Below are 14,504 nucleotides of genomic sequence, written 5' to 3'. Positions count from 1 at the left end.
ACTGTGTGTGTGGTAGTGTGTGTGTGGTTCTGTGTGTGTGTGGTTCTGTGTGTGTGTGGTAGTGTGTGTGTGGTAGTGTGTGTGTGGTAGTGTGTGTGTGGTAGTGTGTGTGTGGTAGTGTGTGTGTGGTAGTGTGTGTGTGGTTCTGTGTGAGGTTCTGTGTGTGTGTGGTAGTGTGTGTGTGGTAGTGTGTGTGGTAGTGTGTGTGTGGTTCTGTGTGTGTGTGGTAGTGTGTGTGTGGTAGTGTGTGTGTGGTAGTGTGTGTGTGGTAGTGTGTGTGTGGTAGTGTGTGTGTGGTAGTGTGTGTGTGGTAGTGTGTGTGGTAGTGTGTGTGTGGTAGTGTGTGTGTGATTCTGTGTGTGGTAGTGTGTGTGGTAGTGTGTGTGGTAGTGTGTGTGTGGTAGTGTGTGTGGTTCTGTGTGTGGTTCTGTGTGTGGTAGTGTGTGTGTGGTAGTGTGTGTGTGGTTCTGTGTGTGGTAGTGTGTGTATGGTAGTGTGTGTGTGGTAGTGTGTGTGGTTCTGTGTGTGTGTGAGGTTCTGTGTGTGTGTGGTTGTGCGATTGGTGTGTGGTGTGTGTACGGCATAGGTGACACCATCAACTATGGAAATGACCGTGTCTCTGACACTCCCATTATGAACTCCACTGACCTGGCCATTATGAAACCCACCCACACGGCCACCGTGAACCCCACCCACCCACACGGCCATCGTGAACCCCACCCACTGACACGGCCATCGTGAACCCCACCCACCCACACGGCCACCGTGAACCCCACTCTCCCACACGGCCACTGTGAACCCCACCCACCCACACGGCCATCGTGAACCCCACCCACTGACACGGCCATCGTGAACCCCACTCTCCCACACGGCCACCGTGAACCCCACCCACCCACACGGCCACCGTGAACCCCACTCTCCCACACGGCCACTGTGAACCCCACCCACCCACACGGCCATCGTGAACCCCGCCCACCCACACGGCCATCGTGAACCCCACTCTCCCACACGGCCACCGTGAACCCCACCCACCCACACGGCCATCGTGAACCCCACCCACCCACACGGCCATCGTGAACCCCACCCACCCACACGGCCATCGTGAACCCCACTCTCCCACACGGCCATCGTGAACCCCACCCACCCACACGGCCATCGTGAACCCCACCCACCCACACGGCCATCGTGAACCCCACCCACCCACACGGCCATCGTGAACCCCACTCTCCCACACGGCCACCGTGAACCCCACCCACCCACACGGCCACCGTGAACCCCACCCACTGACACGGCCATCGTGAACCCCACCCACCCACACGGCCATCGTGAACCCCACTCTCCCACACGGCCACCGTGAACCCCACCCACTGACACGGCCATCGTGAACCCCACCCACCCACACGGCCATCGTGAACCCCACTCTCCCACACGGCCACCGTGAACCCCACCCACCCACACGGCCACCGTGAACCCCACCCACTGACACGGCCATCGTGAACCCCACCCACCCACACGGCCATCGTGAACCCCACTCTCCCACACGGCCACCGTGAACCCCACCCTCCCACACGACCACCGTGAACCCCACCCTCCCACACGACCACCGTGAACCCCACCCACCCACACGGCCATCGTGAACCCCACCCACTGACACGGCCATCGTGAACCCCACCCACCCACCCACACGGCCACCGTGAACCCCACTCTCCCACACGGCCATCGTGAACCCCACCCACCCACACGGCCACCGTGAACCCCACCCACCCACCCACACGGCCACCCACCCACACGGCCACCGTGAACCCCACCCACCCACACGGCCATCGTGAACCCCACCCACCCACACGGCCACCGTGAACCCCACTCTCCCACACGGCCATCGTGAACCCCACCCACTGACACGGCCATCGTGAACCCCTCCGCGTGTATATCCGAACGCAACTACTAAAGAGTTTGAACTCGAGCTAAAAATGATAAACACACGCACGCACACACACACAGAAAGAGCGATCCCCCGTGGTAGCTAACGTGAAAACGGGAGATCATCATCATCATCATCAGCAACAACATCGGCCACGACTTCATCTTAAACAGCAACAACAACAAAGACCGATGGCAATAATAACAGTGAGATAAAAAAAATAGGAGACATTCTTATTAAAAGTCTAAAATAATCAATACAATGAGAGATTAATATTCATTGACAACGGTGGGAATCACTACCCTGCTGGTGGTGGTGGTGGTGGTAACGATGGTCCATTGTGGTGGCGGTAGTGGTGATGGTGGTGATGATGGTGGTGGTGGTGATGATGGTGGTGGTGGTGATGATGGTGGTGGTGATGGTGGTGGTGATGATGATGGTGGTGATGATGGTGGCGATGATGGTGGTGGTGGTGATGATGATGGTGGTGGTGATGGTGGTGGTGATGGTGATGATGGTGGTGGTGGTGATGATGGTGGTGGTGGTGATGATGGTGGTGATGATGGTGGCGATGATGGTGGTGGTGGTGATGATGATGGTGGTGGTGATGGTGGTGGTGATGGTGATGATGGTGGTGGTGATGATGATTGTGGTGATGATGGTGGTGGTGATGATGGTGGTGATGGTGATGATGGTGGTGGCGATGATTATAATGGTCGTGATGGTGATGATGGTGATGATGGTGGTGGTGATGATGGTGATGATGGTGGTGGTGATGATGATTGTGGTGATGATGGTGGTGATGGTGGTGATGGTGGTGATGATGGTGATGATGGTGGTGGCGATGATAATGGTCGTGATGGTGGCGATGATAATGGTCGTGATGGTGATGATGGTGGTAGCGGTGGCGATGATAATGGACGGTGATGGTGGCGATGATTGTGGTAATGATGACAATAATAATGGCGATGATGATAATGGCGGTGATAATGACGACGATAATGGCGGTGATGATGACGACGACAATGATGGCGGTGATGACGACGATGATGATGGCGGAGATGATCATGGTGATGATGGTGACGATAATGGTGGTGCTGATGATGGTGATGACGATAATGGCGGTGATGATGGTGACGATGATGATGATAATGGTGACGATGATGATGGCGGTGACGACGATGATGATGGCGGTGATGGTGACGATAATGGCGGTGATGATGATGATGATGACGATGATGATGGCGGTGAAGACGATGATGATGACATTGCAATCGATGAGCGTTTGGGTCACTTCAATAAGACACTTGATCACTCAGAATCAGAACCTATTGAATTCTCAATTCACCACCATCACCACGATCCATCACCGCAGTTGACCGCCATCACCACCATTATCCATCACCGCAGTTAACTACCATCACCACCATCACCACGATCCATCACCGCAGTTGACCGCCATCACCACCATTATCCATCACCGCAGTTAACTACCATCACCACCATCACCACGATCCATCACCGCAGTTGACCGCCATCACCACCATTATCCATCACCGCAGTTAACTACCATCACCACCGCCACCATCACCACGATCCATCACCGCAGTTAACTACCATCACCACCGTCACCACCATCACTACCACCGTTATCAGTCTTATTATTATTATTATTTTTTAATTATTATATTTTCACAACCGAGGAAACGTGTTGTCTAAAAAAGAGAGAGAGGGGGGGGGAGGATAACGATCTCCAGCCCCCCGTACGCGCGCGCGATTAAAACCTCTAAACCAACGTCGCCGTTCGTATTTCATCGTCAACATCATCGCCGTCGACATCATCATCATCGTCGTCGTCAAACATCGGCGGCTTAAAACGCGGACGGAACGCGGTTTTTGCTTCGTACAGACACAGACACGCACGCTTACGTACAGACGTGCGCGGGTACGTACAGACGCGTACGTACAGACACGTACGTACGTACAGACGTGCGCGGGTACGTACAGACGTGCGCGGGTACGTATAGACACGTACGTACAGACACGCACGCTTACGTACAGACGTGCGCGCTTACGTACAGACGTGCGCGGGTACGTATAGACACGTACGTACAGACACGCACGCTTACGTACAGACACGTGTACGTACAGACGCGTGGGTACGTAGACACGTGTACGTAGACACGTGTACGTAGACACGTGTACGTACAGACGCGTGTACGTACAGACGCGTACGTACGTAGACACGTGTACGTAGACACGTGTACGTAGACACGTGTGCGTACAGACGCGTGGGTACGTAGACACGTGTACGTACAGACACGTGGGTACGTAGACACGTGTACGTAGACACGTGTACGTACAGACGCGTGGGTACGTAGACACGTGTACGTAGACACGTGTACGTACAGACGCGTGGGTACGTACAGACGTGCGCACGATAGCGAATCATCTACAAAAAATGCCCCCACCCCATGCACCCCCCAGCCCCACCACTCCCACCACGTCGCACCACCATCACCACCACCACCATCATCATCATCATCACCACCACCACCACCATCACCACCACCACCACCACCACCATCACCATCATCACCACCACCACCACCATCACCACCACCATCACCATCACCACCACCACCACCACCCCACACACACACACAGCGCGGGCAGCAGCAGCAGCAGCAGCGGCGTGCGGAGAGTGGCTCTGTCATTACAAAAAGTTAACCCCCCCACCCCGACACCGTCCCCACCACCACCACCACAACAACAACCCCCCCCACCACCACCACCACAACAACAACAACCCCCACCACCACCACCACCACCACCACAACAACAACCCCCCCCAACACCACCACAACCGACTAAAATCCCCACTCTCACGGCGTCACGACCGATAGATCAACAACATCAACAGCCACCACCGCAACCACACGGCCAGTCAGCCCTACAGCCAGACCTACAGGCAGCCAGCCAAGACAGCCAGCCCTACAGGCAGTCAGTCAGCCCTACAGCCAGACCTACAGGCAACCAGCCAAGACAGCCAGCCCTACAGGCAGTCAGTCAGCCCTACAACCAGACCTACAGGCAGCCAGCCAAGACAGCCAGCCCTATACAGGCAGTCAGTCAGCCCTACAGCCAGACCTACAGGCAACCAGCCAAGACAGCCAGCCCTACAGGCAGTCAGTCAGCCCTACAGCCAGACCTACAGTCAGCCAGCCAAGACAGCCAGCCCTACAGGCAGTCAGTCAGCCCTACAGCCAGACCTACAGTCAGCCAGCCAAGACAGCCAGCCCTACAGGCAACCAGTCAGCCTTACAGACAGACCTACAGGCAGCCAGCCAAGACAGCCAGCCCTACAGGCAGTCAGTCAGCCCTACAGCCAGACCTACAGGCAGTCAGTCAGCCCTACAGCCAGACCTACAGTCAGTCAGCCAAGACAGCCAGCCCTACAGGCAACCAGTCAGCCTTACAGACAGACCTACAGGCAGCCAGCCAAGACAGCCAGCCCTACAGGCAGTCAGTCACCCAGCCATTACAGGGGACCAGTCAAGACAGCACTACAGGCAGCCAGCAAGCCGGCCGGCCAGTCCTACAATCAGCCAGTCAGCCCTATAACCAGCTATCAACCGGCCCTATAACCAGCCAGTCATCCAGCCCTATAACCAGCCAGTCATCCAGTCCTATAACCAGCCAGTCATCCAGCCCTATAACCAGCCAGCCCTATAACCAGCCAGTCACCCAGCCCTATAACCAGCCAGTCACCCAGCCCTATAACCATCCAGTCATCCAGCCCTATAACCAGCCAGTCATCCAGCCCTATAACCAGCCAGTCACCCAGCCCTATAACCAGCCAGTCATCCAGCCCTATAACCAGCCAGTCACCCAGCCCTATAACCAGCCAGTCACCCAGCCCTATAACCAGCCAGTCACCCAGCCCTATAACCAGCCAGTCATCCAGCCCTATAACCAGCCAGTCACCCAGCCCTATAACCAGCCAGTCACCCAGTCCTATAACCAGCCAGTCATCCAGCCCTATAACCAGCCAGTCATCCAGCCCTATAACCAGCCAGTCACCCAGCCCTATAACCAGCCAGTCACCCAGTCCTATAACCAGCCAGTCATCCAGCCCTATAACCAGCCAGTCATCCAGCCCTATAACCAGCCAGTCACCCAGCCCCATAACCAGCCAGTCATCCAGCCCTATAACCAGCCAGTCATCCAGTCCTATAACCAGCCAGTCATCCAGTCCTATAACCAGCCAGTCACCCAGTCCTATAACCATCCAGTCATCCGGTCCTATAACCAGCCAGTCACCCAGCCCTATAACCAGCCAGTCACCCAGCACTATAACCAGCCAGTCATCCAGCCCTATAACCAGCCAGTCACCCAGCCCTATAACCAGCCAGTCACCCAGCCCTATAACCAGCCAGTCATCCAGCCCTATAACCAGCCAGTCACCCAGTCCTATAACCAGCCAGTCATCCAGCCCTATAACCAGCCAGTCATCCAGCCCTATAACCAGCCAGTCACCCAGCCCTATAACCAGCCAGTCACCAGCCCTATAACCAGCCAGTCATCCAGCCCTATAACCAGCCAGTCATCCAGCCCTATAACCAGCCAGTCATATAACCAGCCAGACATCCAGCCCTATAACCAGCCAGCCCTATAACCAGCCAGTCATATAACCAGCCAGTCATCCAGCCCTATAACCAGCCAGCCAGCCCTATAACCAGCCAGTCATCCAGTCCTATAACCAGCCAGTCATCCGGTCCTATAACCAGCCAGTCATCCAGCCCTATAACCAGCTATCAACCGGCCCTATAACCAGCTCGTCAGCCAGCCTCCTGTAGTATCTGTACCAGATGCCCATGGAAGGCTTCTCGAACTACGTGGCCCAAAGATGCTGCGAAAAAATGTGGGAGTCAGAGGACATCCCTTGCCGAACCTCCAAGGTGGAACAGGGAATGGCTCCGACTTCCTGCCAGAGGTCGCAACCGGGTACCCGATACCCGTACCCTACCCGACACCCGTCTACCCGTACCCGGCCGGGTACGGTTAGCCGTTTGCGACCCTGGTGCGGCCGGGTACGGGTACGGGTAAGGAATCAAAACCCGTTTGCGACCTCTGGTTGGTGGGTGAGTAAGTGGGTGCGTGGGTGAGTGCGTAAGTGGGTGCGTGGGTGGGTGAGTGAGTTCGTGAGTGGGTGGGTGGGTGAGTGAGTGAGTGGGTGGGTGAGTGAGTGAGTAGCTGAATTGGTGGGTGGGTGAGTGAGTGGGAGAGTTTGCGACCCTGGTGCGGCCGGGTACGGGTAGCCGGGTAGGCCGTGAGTCACTGGTGAGTCACCGTGATTGTCACTCATTTCCCAACGTCTTGTCTCTTCTCACGATTCAAGTTCCTAGAATCAACCCACCCGCGCCTGCAACATGGCTTCATCCCAGAGGTCGCAATCGGGTACCCGATACCCGTACCCTACCCGTACCCTACCCGTACCCGGCCGGGTACGGGTAGGGTACGGGTACGGCCGGGGGGGGGTCCACGTTTCGCAAGCGCAGAGAATGGTGCTGGTGGGGGGAATTGGTTGGTGGTGGGGGTCGTTTTGGTGGGTGGCGTTTTGGTGGGTGGGGGGCATTGGTTGGTGGTGGGGGGGGGGGTCCCACAGACAACAACCGCCATTCGCCACTAAGTGGCGGTGACGTCACCACGACGCTTGTGCCAGGCCATGTGCACCTTGAGGCCACGTGAAGTGTCGAACGCCCGCTGGCAGGAGGTCACGGGGCAGACCCATGTGCCACGGGTCGACTGACCGAGATGACCGAGATGACTGGCTGATGCACCACCTGTGCCCCCTACTGTACCAACTTGCTGTGCTTTAGCCACCCGGCGCTCCGCTCGTTGTTGTGAGCGTCGCTCCTCCGCCCTCCGTTGTTGTTGGAGGGCGACTGCCTCCAACTGCCCAGTAGCGTCCTTCACGAGCCTCCTCCACTGAGGCCGATCTTGACACCGCTGGTACCAGTCATCGGCAAGTCCACTCAGCTCCACGTCCTCCTGTACCACATCACTCCATCTCTTCTCTAGCCCGTGCCGCGCCCGTTTAGCCCCCTCGATCCGGCCGAACAAAAGCTGTTTAGGCATGCGGTGGCTGGGCATGCGGGCTACATGACCCAGCCAACGCAGCCTTGCCTGCCGGAGGAGCTCACTGATGGGACTTTGCCCAGATCTTTCAAGGACTTGTGAGCTCCTCACACAATCCAGCCTGGTTAAACCCAGGATGGATCGTAGGCAGGCCAGCCTAAATGTTTCCAACCGGCGAAGATGCTCCACTAGGGGGGTCCACGTTTCGCAAGCGTAGAGAAGGGAGGGAATGACCGTGGCCGAGAAAACCTGAAGCTTCGTGCGGAGCGACAGACCAGGTAGCTTCCACACAGCGTTAAGCAACCGATGAAAAGATATTGCCGCTCGACTGATTCGGAGTGAGACCTCTGCTGATAAACTGGAGCCGGTCATAAGCACACTGCCCAGGTATGGGAAACTCTCCACTCTCTCCACAACTGCCCCATCACCAATTGGGAGTTGTGGGGGTGGAGTGTCCGATGGTACAAAATACCCAGGCAGGTGCTTAGTTTTGGTGGGGCTGATGGTAAGGCCCCACCTCTTAGTGGCACGCTCCAGTCTCAGCAGCAGCGTCTCCAACTCCTCTTCTGAATGAGCAGCTATTACCAAATCATCGGCATACATAACGTGGTTGACCAATAGGGAGCCATCCCTTGATCGCACCCGGGCGTCGATCAGCCTCCCATTATATCTGTACCAAATGGAAATTCCCCCGGTACAGCTATTGAAGGCTTCACGAACTACGCAGTCGAAATAGATGTTAAATAATGTGGGAGCCAAAGGACATCCTTGTCGCACCCCAAGGTGTACAGGGAAAGGCTCCGACTCCCGGCCACGTAGTTTTACCCGGGCCCGCTCACCATCATGAAGGTCCTTAATGATCGTGAGCAGAGGGTCAGGGACTCCGAAAGCACGAAGAACAACCCAGAGCCCAGTCCTACTGATGGTATCATAGGCCTTGACCAGGTCAATAAAGCAGAGATGTAGGTCTTTTTGGAATTCCCTACACCTCTGCTGTAGCAGACAGACAGAAAATATGGCATCTGTGCAGGACCGCCCTTTCCTGAAACCGCATTGGGGCTCCGCAAGCCTCTCCTCAGCGTGCCTAGCAAGGCGATGTTGAATAATCCTTGCCAGGACCTTACCCGGCACACTGAGGAGTGAGATGCCCCTGTAGTTGTTACAGTCGGCACGGTCCCCCTTCTTAAAGAGGGGGACCACCAGGGCATCCTTCCAGTCCTGCGGAACCCGTCCAGTGGTCCAGACTGTTGTTATGATGTCATATAGGGCAGTCTGTGCACAAACGCCACCCTCCCTCAGCATTTCGCTTGGGAGATCATCTCTGCCCGGTGCCTTCCCTGGTCTCAGACTCCGGATCGCCCTCAGTACTTCCTCAACAGCTGGCACCTCAGCCAGCCACTCACAGGGGGTGACCTCTTCCAATATTTGAGGCACCGCAGCCTCAGCAGGGTTATCCCCACTTTGTGCCATGATGTTTTCCTGGCTGAGAGATTTTCCCTCCCCCAGGACCTCACAGAAATGCTCAGCAAATCTGCAAACCTGTTCCTGGGGGTCGGAGATTGGATCACCGTTTTTTCCTCTAATGATGGTAATAGGTGTGGCGCTGCAGGTTACTTTTTTGATGGAGTTAAATAGTGATTTGTGATCGCGGGCCACTGAGGCAGACTCCATCTCCTCAGCAACCCGCGACCACCACCATTCCTTGCAGCGCCTCACGGCTCTCCGAACCTCCGAGCGAAGGCTGCGGTAAACCTCCTCATTCTCTGACGTGGGATGCTGTAGGCGATGAGAGTGGGCCTGTCGCTTTTTCTCAATTAACCTGAACACCTCCTCCGTCAGCCAGGGTTTCTGGGGAGGTCTGGACCGCGTACCCAAAGCAGCCATTGCAGCTGCATGAGTCACAGTCTTAAACCTCGCCCATTTACCCTCGACATCAGGTGGAGTGGGGGACGATGCCAACCCCAGCTGCAAGCGATGATGAAATTCTCGCTTGCAACTTTCATCAGCTAACTGAGACCAGGCCACTTTTGGTTGGAATGGGATCCTGGGTGTACACCCACCACCGGAGTGGAAGAATGGCAGGCGCATCTTACAGATGACTAGTCGATGGTCAGAGGGCAGATCAGCTCCACGGTAGGTCCTGGTGTCAAGGACATGGGCTCGCATCCGCTGGTCCGTCACTATGTAGTCCAGCAGATGTTCTTGCTTGGACCCGGCATGTATCCATGATGTTGTGTGGATGCGCCGATGCCGGAAGAGCGTGTTGGTAATTACAAGCCCATGGGCTGCACAAAAATCTAGCAGCCTCCTACCGTTATTATTGAGCTGATCTGGCCCATGCCTTCCAATCACTCCAGACCAGGTGTCAGCATCATGACCAACTCGGGCATTGAAGTCACCCAACAAGATGACTCTGTCCCGAGTGGCCACTTTAGCCAGCACCTGTGACAGGAGGTCATAGAAAGCGTCTGACTCATCGGCTTTGCCTGCATCCCTCCACGGATGTTCGTCTTCGGTGGGGGCATAAGTAACCACGACCACCATTCCTCGCCTCTGATTGATGGGAAGGCGAGCCCAAAGTATCCTGGGGCTTACAGCTTCCCACACCTCACCGCCACGCTCCCACGCCCCCTTCATTCTTTTGTTCAGAAGAAGAGCCACACCCTGTTGTTTGGCAGTCTCCTGCCCCGAGTAGAGGACTGTCCACCCCTCATGGTGGCAGGATCCAGAACCAGTCCACCGGACCTCCTGAATGCCACAGAGATCCAGACGGTACCGGTCCAGCTCCCGACAGAGGAGTGGCAGCCTCTCCTCCGCAGTGAGCGTTCGAACATTCCACGTGGCCATCCGCAATGGTTTTTCGTTGTTTCTGGAGGAGCCTCGAGGGTGAAAATTCAATCTCCTGGCTCCGCCAAATGGGGTTTGGCCAGGAGACATCATAAAAGCCTGACCCCCCGGGGCCTCCGGCACAAGCTTATTAGTTACAGGTCTATGTTTACTTCGTAGTTTAGTGGTGGTTAATTGAAGGTGGAGGGGTTACCAGCCCCTCGCACCCGTCCAGAGCCCCCGTTTAGCCACTGTGGTGGCCACAGACGCCATGAGGGGAGAGGCCAATGGGCATTGGCCCTCCCCCCACAGCACTGCCCACGACAATGTTGCCCATCCGGCACCGCGAGGAGGTAGGAGGTTGTTTTCCCACAGACACACACACACACAGAGGCTACAGTGTTACTGTTCGACAAACACTGACCAGGACAGACGCATGGCAACCGGTGGCTCGGGAGGATGTTGACTACAGGGGCCCAGGAGGTCGTGGGTTCGACCCCTGACCCCCTGACGACGCCTGCTGCTGCTGTACGTGTTGGAGTCTGCGTCTCTCTCTCTCTCGGTGTCTTCTCCCCCCAGCGTGGATTTTTCTCTCCGCGTCTTCCCGTTTTCGCTAAGCTAGCGAGCGGGGAAACGCTGGGATGTGAGCAGCTGTTGTTTCCTCGCTCTTTCCGTTAAGCCGGCGGCGATCGGTCAGCGTACAAACTCCGTTCATGGTCATCGTCATCGTCGTCGTCATCATCATCATCAACTCACTCGGTTAGACCACCAAAAAACAACCCTAGGCCGTTCCTCCCGCCCAGTTCCGAGTAAGTCGACAAATAAGTCGACCAACATGGCCGCCGACCGCAATCTACCTGGCCCAACATGGCCGCTGACTGCCATCTACCTTGCCCGACATGGCCGCCAACCGCCATCCACCTCGCCCAACATGGCCGCCATCCACCTGGCCCAACATGGCCGCCGACTGCCATCTACCTCGACCAACATGGCCACCAACCGCCATCCACCTCGCCCAACATGGCCGCCGACTGCCATCTACCTCGACCAACATGGCCACCAACCGCCATTCCCCTCGCCCGACATGGCCGCCAACCGCCTCGCCCAACATGGCCGCCGACTGCCATCTACCTCGACCAACATGGCCACCAACCGCCATTCCCCTCGCCCGACATGGCCGCCAACCGCCATCTACCTCGACCAACATGGCCGCCGACCGCCATCTACCTCACCCGACATGGCCGCCATTCTCCTCGCCCAACATGACCAACGGGGCAGTCACTCGTCCAAGATGGCCGCCAACGGGGCAGTCACTCGTCCAAGATGGCCGCCAACGGGGCAGTCACTCGTCCAAGATGGCCGACAACTGGGCAGTCACTCGTCCAAGATGGCCGCCAACGGGGCAGTCACTTGTCCAAGATGGCCGCCAACGGGGCAGTCACTCGTCCAAGATGGCCACCAACGGGGCAGTCACTCGTCCAAGATGGCCGCCAACGGGGCAGTCACTCGTCCAAGATGGCCGCCAACGGGGCAGTCACTTGTCCAAGATGGCCACCAACGGGGCAGTCACTCGTCCAAGATGGCCACCAACGGGGCAGTCACTCGTCCAAGATGGCCACCAACGGGGCAGTCACTCGTCCAAGATGGCCACCAACAGGGCAGTCACTCGTCCAAGATGGCCGCCAACAGGGCAGTCACTCGTCCAAGATGGCCGCCAACGGGGCAGTCACTCGTCCAAGATGGCCGCCAACGGGGCAGTCACTCGTCCAAGATGGCCGCCAACAGTCACTTTTCCAAGATGGCCACCAACAGTCACTTTTCCAAAATGGCCGCCAACGGAGTGGTCACTTGTCCAAGATGGCCACCAAAATCTTGTCGTCACAGGTGACTCAAGATGGCCATCAACAGCTGTTGTTGTTTCAAGATGGCCACCAAGTGATCTTGAAGACGGCGGACCCTTCGGCATGAGGTTGGATCGTAACTTCTGTATGCCAGCCGCAAGCGAACTCACTCGCTCGCTCACCACCACACTCACCCACCCACCTATAGCCACTCACCCACCGACTCGCTCACCACCACACTCACCCACCCACCTATAGCCACTCACACACCGACTCGCTCACCGACCCGCTCACCGACCCACCTGCCCACCCAGATAACTCTCCACTCACCCACCCGCTCACTCACCCAACCACCCACCCACCCACTCACCCACTCACCCACTCACTCACCCTCCCACCCGCTCACTCACCCTTCCACCAACCCACCCGCTCAATCACCCTATCACTAACCCACCCACCAAACGCTCCACTCACCCACCCGCTCACTCACCCTCCCACCCACCCACTCACTCACCCTATCACTAACCCACCCACAAAACGCTCCGCTCACTCACCCTCTCACTCACTAAAACACTCACCAACCTGCCCGCCCACCCACCCACCCACTAACCCACCCCCCCGCTCACTCACTCAGCATCACACCCACCCACCCACCCACACAGAGGGAGCTGCTGTGGTGTTGCAGCTGCTGTGGTGTTGCGTGTTGCAGCGTTGACTCCATCACTGGTTGATCACCGTGGTTCCCTGTCCAGGGTCAACTCCAGCTGCTGCCGCTGTGGCGTACGCCGACTGCACCACCTGCTCCACCAGCAGCAGTAGCAGCAGCGGTAGCAGCGGTAGTACCAACAGCAGAGATCGTAGCAGCAGCAGTAGCAGCGGCGGTAGCAGCAGCAGCAGTAGCAGCGGCGGTAGCAGCAGCAGCAGTAGCAGCGGTAGTATCAACAGCAGAGATCGTAGCAGCAGCAGTAGCAGCGGCGGTAGTAGCAGCAGCAGTAGCAGCGGTAGTAGCAGAGGCAGTATCAACAGCAGAGATAGTAGTAGCGGCAGCAGGAGCAGCAGCAGCAGTAGTAGTATCAACAGCAGAGATAGTAGCGGCAGCAGTAGCAGCAGCGGTAGTATCAAAAGCAGTGATAGTAGCAGCAGCAGGAGCAGCAGCAGCAGAGGCAGTAATCAACAGCAGAGATAGTAGCAGCAGCAGCAGTAGCAGCAGTAGCAGAGATAGCAGAGATAGTAGCAGCAGCAGCAGTAGCAGCAGCAGCAGCAGTAGCATCAACAGCAGAGATAGTAGCAGCAGCAGCAGTAGCATCAACAGCAGAGATAGTAGCAGCAGCAGCAGTAGCATCAACAGCAGAGATAGTAGCAGCAGCAGCAGTAGCAGCAGTAGCAGAGATAGTAGCAGCAGCAGTAGTATCAACAGCAGATAGTAGCAGCAGCAGCAGATAGTAGCAGCAGCAGCAGTAGCAGCAGAGATAGTAGCAGCAGCAGTAGCATCAACAGCAGAGATAGTAGCAGCAGCAGCAGTAGCATCAACAGCAGAGATAGTAGCAGCAGCAGCAGTAGCATCAACAGCAGAGATAGTAGCAGCAGCAGCAGTAGCAGCAGTAGCAGAGATAGTAGCAGCAGCAGTAGCATCAACAGCAGAGATAGTAGTAGCAGCAGCAGTAGCATCAACAGCAGAGATAGTAGCAGCAGCAGTAGCATCAACAGCAGAGATAGTAGCAGCAGCAGCAGTAGCATCAACAGCAGAGATAGTAGCAGCAGCAGTAGCATCAACA

The 14,504-nt window shown here is 56.6% G+C and overlaps 1 long non-coding RNA gene across 1 annotated transcript in view; it reads right to left on the bottom strand.

The window, feature by feature from the left end:
- Positions 1-2,024: 2,024 nt before the first annotated feature.
- LOC144741116 (uncharacterized) overlaps positions 2,025-14,504 on the bottom strand; it is an 18,465-nt gene continuing 5,985 nt past the window's right edge. The window contains exon 2 of the long non-coding RNA XR_013589882.1: positions 2,025-13,527. This is a non-coding gene — a long non-coding RNA (uncharacterized LOC144741116). The remainder of the gene's footprint in view (positions 13,528-14,504) is intronic.

This window comes from Lampetra planeri, unplaced genomic scaffold (genome assembly GCF_965212315.1).
Source record: "Lampetra planeri unplaced genomic scaffold, kcLamPlan1.2.h2 scaffold_426, whole genome shotgun sequence".
Classification (NCBI taxonomy): Eukaryota; Metazoa; Chordata; class Hyperoartia; order Petromyzontiformes; family Petromyzontidae; genus Lampetra; species Lampetra planeri.
This window is presented reverse-complemented; position numbering and strand designations above follow the sequence as displayed.